Source organism: Leptosomus discolor, chromosome 8 (genome assembly GCF_034619465.1).
Source record: "Leptosomus discolor isolate bLepDis1 chromosome 8, bLepDis1.hap2, whole genome shotgun sequence".
Taxonomy (NCBI): domain Eukaryota; kingdom Metazoa; phylum Chordata; class Aves; order Leptosomiformes; family Leptosomidae; genus Leptosomus; species Leptosomus discolor.
In genome coordinates, this window is record NC_141398.1 from 16,321,597 (window position 1) to 16,329,287 (window position 7,691).

The 7,691-nt window shown below is 48.3% G+C and overlaps 1 non-coding gene across 1 annotated transcript; it reads left to right on the plus strand.

Moving 5' to 3' along the window:
- Window positions 1–6,302: 6,302 nt before the first annotated feature.
- On the plus strand, window positions 6,303–6,371 carry LOC147414963 (small nucleolar RNA SNORD123). Its single transcript, XR_015183747.1, has one exon. It is a non-coding gene; the product is annotated as a small nucleolar RNA SNORD123 (small nucleolar RNA).
- Window positions 6,372–7,691: the final 1,320 nt, after the last annotated feature.

The following is a 7,691-nucleotide window of genomic DNA, read 5'->3' on the forward strand; positions in this document are numbered from 1 at the left end:
GCAACGCACCTGACGCTCCTGGGCGAGAAACCCCCGGCGGGTGCGACCCCGAGGGCAGGAGCGGGGCGCGGGGGGGGCGCGGTTCGGGTTCCAGCCCCGCCGGAGGTACGGCTGCCTGCCCGGCGGGATTGTCCTTCCCCGAGCCAACAGCACCGGCCTCGGGGAGAGCGACCGCCCGTTTCGAAGGGCTCGGTGCACTTTCGGGGGTGGGGCCGGGCAATGCCCGAGAGAGGCTCCGGCCGCCGGCAGCGTTCCCCACCACCGGTCCCCGGCGGCAGCGCCGCTCCGCCTCGCTCCCAGCTCCCCCTGCCGGCACCCTGCCGCTGCGGCGGCCGAGATCCCGGCCGGCCCCCTCGCCCCTGACCCCCCCGGAGCGCCCCGGCGGAGCCAGGAGCGCAGCCCCCGCGGAGCCCACCACGAGGCGGCCCCGGGGAGGGAGAGGGCGGCCGGGGACGCGCCATCCCCGCGGCTCACCGAAAGCCCCGCCGCCCCCATCCCCAGCACCGCGCGGGGGGGGGGGGGGGGGGGGGGGAGGGGGGAGGAGAGGGGCCGGGGGCGGGGGGAAAGTTACCTGGAGGCGCCGCAGGGCGGGCTGCACGGCGCGGGCGGGCACCGCGGCCGCGCTGGTGCCCCGCTCCCCGGCGCGGCGCCGCCGCCTCACGCCGCCATGGCCGCAGCCTCGCCCCGCGCAGCCCCGCCGAGCCGCCCGCGCTCCCCTCCGCTCCGCTCCGCTCCCACCAAGTTTGCGGCGCGGCAGCTGAGCGCCTCGCCCACCGCCCCCCGCGCCCGCCCGCACCCAGCGCCCCGCCGCGGGGGCGGAGCAGCGGCAACCGGGGCGGCTGCGGCGGCCGCCCGTCCCCGGCGATGCGCGGGTGGCCGCGCAGCCCGCAGCCGGCGCTGCCCCGGGCTGGGGTGATCTCGCATTACTCCCTTTCCTCCCCCGCGCTCCCCCCTCCGGGCCAGCCGAGAAGTTGCAACTGGTTGAGATATTTGTGCTTGGGGTTTGGTTTTGGGGGTTTGATTTTATTTTTTTATATATATTTTTTTTTTTCCTCCTTTACTTACCGCAGCCCAAAAAGCATGACCTGAGGCTTCTCTTCGCAATCAGATCTGAGCAGGGGCGCCCCAGCGCCGGTACAACTAAGCACAACAAAGCCTGGCGAGCTGCAGCAGCCGCGGTGGGAGGGAAGGGGAGCAGGGAGAGGGGGAAGGAGGGAGAGGGGCAGCTCCGCGGGTGCCGGGGTGCGCAGGGGCTCCAGCGGGGTGGCAGTGCGCGGTGCTCCCGGCCGGTGCCCGCTGGTCCGCCTCTCCCCGCCGAACGGGGCTGCAGGGAAGGCGCCGCCGAAGCCAGGGCGCAGCAGGTAGAGGAGGCGAAGAACAGCCGGGCGCCAGCGGCTGCCGGGGCTGCCCCGGAGCGAGAGAGGCACGGGAGAGCCCCGGGAGCGCCCGCCTGCGCCGAGGCTGCCCCTGGCCGGCTCCCCGCACACGCCACCCCCACCCGCCGGGAGCCGGCGAGCCAAAGCCTGCCGTCCCGGCCCTGGGCCTCCGGGGGCCGTCGCAGAACGGCGCAGCCGGCAGGAGCCGCGCACCGGCGGCCCCGTCCCCGTCCCGCTGCGCGGGGGAGCGGCCAGCCCCCGCGATGCGCTGCGCGGCACTGCGCGGGCGGGGGAGCGCGGCGCTGACATTTTTGCGACCACGTCAAAGCCTGCGGCTAGTCCTTCTCCGCCCCCTCCCCTCCCCTTCCCTCCCCTCCCTCCACGGCACGGAGCGACGTGTCAGCCCCGAAAGTTTATTTTTAGGCCCTGGGAGAGTTCCCGGTAAAGGTCCCGCGGCGCGATGAGACGTGGCGCTGCGCGGCGGGCGGCCGGGGCGCGCGAGCATCTTCCCCAGGTACGTGCGTTCGCGTTTCCGCGCTCACCGTAGTTCCGACGCATGCCTTTGTGTTTAGCCGAGCCCTCTGTATCAAACCAGGAGGTTGTTTCCGTTCGTACGTGTATTTTAACGAATTCCGTCAAAGTTGGTTTTTTATTTCTTTTATGGCAGCGTTTGCACGTTCTACTACAAACCGCCGCAGAAACCGACTCATGTTGTTTGCAGCAAGACCTCCATTTAGAGAAGCAAAAGCACTGAGAGTTTGTTAAAACTAACAAAACCATGGAACTGATCCATGCTAGAGTAATCCTATAAAAATACGCTTAATTGAAACAACTAAAATCAAAACTTATCTGCAAGCCAAAATGTTGCAAATCCAAATTGCCTGAAACAGCCAGCTCAAGGGAGAGTGTTACTTTGGCTACGTTATAAAAGAAATTTGTTCAAGGAGAAAAGTTAATAAATTGAGTTTGAAATTATAATTAAAAATGAAGCTCTGGAATTTGGAACAGGCTTTCTGATTGCTTCCCAGTATTAAAAACAAAAAAAACCAAAACAAATACAAAACCTAACCCCAAACCACAAAAGCAAATACTGAAGGCCAAACTTTTTTTCCATTGCAGTCCTGCAACCCTGACAGTCAAGGATGTTTCCTTATTTATAAAATACAGTTTTGTAAGACACCAATATAATGTATATTTATGTAAGATCACTTTCCTGTGAAATTTCTTCAGTTACAGAAAATACTTTTATAGAAAATAAAAGAATCAATTTTACACCTAAAAATCACTGTCACAGTAACTGCAGATACAGGACGATTCACATAAATACTCCATTAACTTGTTTGGAGTGTTTTTAAGACATATCTGTTCACATCAGCAAGTCCCATACTTTGTATATATCTCCACATACTACCACAACTTTAGACTTTTTCTTTTTAGAGAGGAGATACACTTGTTTTTCCAGCTGCTGGGGAAAAAAAAAAAAAAAAAGGAACCCAAACACACATACTTTATCTATGAAAAGTAAGCACTGTGTGTGCCAAACCAACTGCCAGTAAAAAACCAAAATTTTAGTGCCTAGAATGATGTACTTTTTAGCCACTAACAATTCTTCTGCAGTTTGGCTATGAAACAATGGATGCATACATCAAACAAACAACAACAACAAAAAAACAACAAAAAACTCTACATTTGTAGTCTTATATGATACTGGATTAATGATGTATATTACCTCCTAAGAAAAAAATCCACTGGAATCATACTTTCTCTGTATCATCCACAGAGGTTATAACTCATGTGCTTTATAGCTGTCCTGGTTTGGTTGGGACAGAATCGCAGCCATGCCAGGCAGTCCGTTAGCAGTTTTGAGTCAGTCAGGGCAGCTGACCTGAGTGAGCTACAGGGGTAGCCCATCCCATCATGGCATGGGCGTTATAAAGGGGGAAGTTTGGCTGAGGAAGGGGAGCTCCTGTGGGGTTCCTTGTGCTCTTCTCTGCTTCTGAGGACTGCTCTCTAGTTGATTGTTGACTGGATATTAATTTGGCTGAGTATAACCCTGTGTGTATCTGTGTTGGTACTGTTTCATTAATTCTGTTTCACTTCAACCCATGGGTCTGCTCCCCTTTTTCCTGATTCCCCTTCCTGTCTGGTGAGGGGTCGTTGGGTGATAGAACAACTGTTACAGTTTAGCCCTGGGTACAAACTAAATGTAGGAATAGCTAACTACCAATCTCATGGAAGAACAGTAATGTTGTCAATGATTAATTCTGTTCAATTTTATTTTGAGAAGCTCACGGACAAAGATGTATGAAACTGGCCATGAGTTTAACCATCTTTGAAATAAAGCTACAAAATGTAATGTTATTTCATGTTACATGTTACTCTGTGATATGTCTAAGTGCAGACTTAAATTAGTTGAGTGACAAAAGCAATTTTAGGCAAAGCAATCCCCATACGTACTCCTGCAAGTAGTGGCTGAGAGGTTTCTTTGGGTTTGTAAAGGTACCTTGAACAGGGGTGTCTTGATCCTAGGCTAAGCCTTTATGTGTTATGATAACCAAAATAAATAAGGCTATCCTAACATAATCTAGAAGTATTATGCTGAGGGTAAGGAAGACAGAAGCAGGAGCTCTGCTATCTGGTTTAAGGAAGGAAAAGAAACCCCTGAGAGGACCAAGTCCCAATTCCATCCAGCCTCCCTTCCAGTATAGATCACCTTCTCCTCTGCCCTCTATTTTCCTGTCGTATTTCTCACTGTTACTAATTCTTGATCCCTCCTTGCAACGAAATAGAGCCTAGCATGTTAAGAGAGGACAGCATGTGAAAGCAGTAAGGTACTGCAGTTGGAAGAGGAAAGGCTGCACAGCACCTTCAGGCTTTTGGCCAGTTTGGTAGGAAGCCAGATTTCAGCTCCTCCCTGTGGTGGCAGGATATAAGGAGTGTTGGAAAGCAGGGAAGGAGGTGGATTTCCATCTGTTTAGGTGGGAAAGCCATGGTGTAAGGGAAGGCCTGTCTTCACATTATATATCAAAAGCACCTTGGATAGTATATCTGTCTTTCATTTAGAAAAACAAAGTCAGATACTGTAAGCCCAAAGTTTAAGTTAGGTTAAAAAGAAAGAGAAAAAAAAAAAAAAAAAGAGTGAGGAGTGAGAGTGAGGAGTTAGCTTCAGTGAAACTGATCCTTGAGCTATGCTTCCTCATATGGAAAAAGGATTGAGAGCAGCCTTGCAGAGAAGGACTGTGGGGTACTGGTGGATGAAAAGCTGAACAGGAGCTGGAAATGTGCGCTTGCAGTCCAGAAAGCCAACCGTATCCTGGGCCATATCAAAAGAAGCATGGCCAGCACGTTGAGGGAGGTGAGACCCCACCTGCAGTACTGCGTCCAGCTCTAGGGCTCCCAGCATAAGAAGGACAGGGACCTGTTGGAGAGAGTCTAGAGGAGGGCCAGAGCACCTCACCTATGAGGACAGGCTGAGAGAGTTGGGGTTGTTCAGCCTGGAGAAGAGAAGGCTCTGGGGATGATTTAGATGATTTAGATTTAGATTTAGATGATTTAGATTTAGGTGAGATGTAAGGCTGAAATTGTTTACAATGAGGGTGGTGAAACACTGGCACAGGCTGCCCAGAGAGGTGGTAGTAGCCCCATCCCTGGAAACATTCAAGATCAGGTTGGATGGGGGTCTGAGCAACCTGATCAACCTAAAGATGTCCCAGATCATTGCAGGGGGATTGGACTAAATGGCCTTTAAAGGTCCCTTCCAACCCAAACTATTCCATGATTCTGTGAAAAGACCTCTCTTGCTTCACAATGACAGAGTTCAAAGGCTTTATTTTTGTTGCTTTTTTTTTGTCACTGTTGAAGACATTACTATTTTTTGTTTAATTCATGAGAAACATGCAGAGAAAACCTTTGAAATCTCACAGTTAATTGCCTGCTTTTGTTTTTTTCTTTCCAACCACATTATCTATTACTTGAGATACCCTCCTGGTGACCAGAAACTTTCCAGAGCAGACCAGCCAGGAGCATGGTGCATGTGAACAAGCTCTCTTTCCTGAACCAATGCTAAAGAACATAGGGTTTGTGCAGACTGGTATCTTGAATCCACCTTGCTTACATGACCTTGCTGAGAGACCTGTGCATCAAGTCTACATAGCAGTTTCTTCCTTCTTTCCCCTTGAAATTCAGGAAAGTATTTGGTCTGCTGCATTTGAGTTGTGTGACTCCTCAGCATTCCTCCTGCACTGAGCAAAGTCATCTTCCAAGGCTGGATCATCATGAGCCTGCCATATTTGAATGTCACCCTTGGTTGGTTCCAGTTGAGAAGCATACTGTTAAAAAACAGGACATGGAAGGCTATAGCCCAGTACCAGACACAAGACAAGTTTGGACTGAGCAAAGTTTTAATTGTCTTAGCAAAAGGCACCATTGCAATACTTGCTCTGAATCTCAGGGAAATAAATGCCAGAGTTACAAACTCTCTCCTGTTTTCTGTCAAATTATTGTCTCACATTATGTGCTGTATTTAAAGGTTACACTGACTAGTACCTGTAATATGTATGAATTAGGAACAGCGAGATGAGATTCTAAATTACTTGGCTTTTGAGAGCTAGATGCTCACCTGATGAGTTTATATTTACCATTTGTGATCAAAGGAGAGAATAAAGTAGTATTTCTCATTATAATTGTATGAATTAGGGTCGTTAGAAACAAAATGGTTTATCTTTGTGAATGCTTAAGGTGGTATTTTCGACACAACTCTATAATATAAATAAATGTGCACTTGCATTTGTAAATGTGTGAGCTGATTTTTAGTAGTTACCTCTTTCTTTTCATTAAAGTCTCTGATAGGTAAAGCAGTTAAAGTTGTTGTTTGAGCCTTAAATAAGGGCCGTCTAACTTCAAGTCCCTAAAAGCAGTTAGATATTTGGTGAAAATGATGAATTCTGGGGTACTGATTCATGTGACCTGAAAAAGCCATCCATTTCCTGATTCACCTTCATATCTCCTCCAGGAAAAAACAAAAAGGAATATTTTACAATGAATACCTGCAGTCAAACAATTTTTATGTGTCTGTTTTTCTATCTTTCAGACACTTCCCGGAACTGATACTTTCAAAATGAAGAGGAAGGTAGGAGTGAGAACAAAGAATGCCTTGGAGAAATTCAGTTGAACAGTTTGAGTAGAACTAATAGGAAATATTAATAACTCTGGTCTCTTAAATAGGTCAGAATTTGGACTGAAATTATTAAAAGTTACAAAGCTAAGACGTAAGCCCTAGAACATTTGAATCTAGATTCAGGGATTTTTAAATTAATACATAATAAAAATATTAGCATGTTTTTTCCTCTACTTTGGATGATAATATGTTCTGCTGCCCTACACAACTTTCTTCTATAGACTAATTTAATTTTTCGGTTGCTAGCCCCAAGACACCTCCTTAAAGTAAGCCAGGGTATGAATTAGCAATCCATTAGTTGTTTCCCTTTGTCTGCCGGTCCGTACTTATTAATGTTGGCTTCCTGTGTTACTATATCACCCAGCAGTACAAGTGGGCTTTGGATAAAGGGTACATATATGTGACCTTATCACTGCCAAATGGTCTAAAGCACAGGATAAAGAGCTTATCTGGACTTCAGGCATTTGTGCTGGCATTTTTGGGGCCATGTGGGTAGAGACGATACTTGGTGTAACTCCTGTCTTCACTGAATTAGACCATCACAATTTTTAGAAGAAATCTTAACAAGTTGTGTAGCTCTCATACTTTGGCAATATTTCTGTGACACTGATCTAAGCATTAGGAGCCCTAAACCACATTTACCCCTTGAAAGCACACCGAGCATGCAGCAAGTGCCAGTATGGGAAGTGACAGTGGAGTTGTCCGTGCACAAGAGTTTCATAGTGAAAGTAAGCCAGCCCCTAAGTCACTTTTAAAAAGTGATTTAGCTAAATTATGGCAAACTCTTGTGTGAACACTTTTTTTTTTTTTTGCTTTGAGCATATCTTAAATCCACTAAAAATGCATGTAAATTAAATTGACAGGAACAAAAAAAAAAAAAAGACTACTCTGAAAAAGGTTTTCCTATAAAGAGTCTCACTGACTGCCTCTAATGAGTGTTCATTTACTCCTTTATTTAAACACAGAGAGAATATTTGTGTGATTGAGGTCTCACTCATCCTCTGCCCTTTCACTCTCTAAGACTCACAGTGAACACAATAAGCTAGAAGTACTTGTTAAGAGAGTTTACGTAGGAAGTAAGACAGTCAGGAGCTTAACAAGATGCGTGGCATATTATAATAGATTCGTTCTTCCAGACA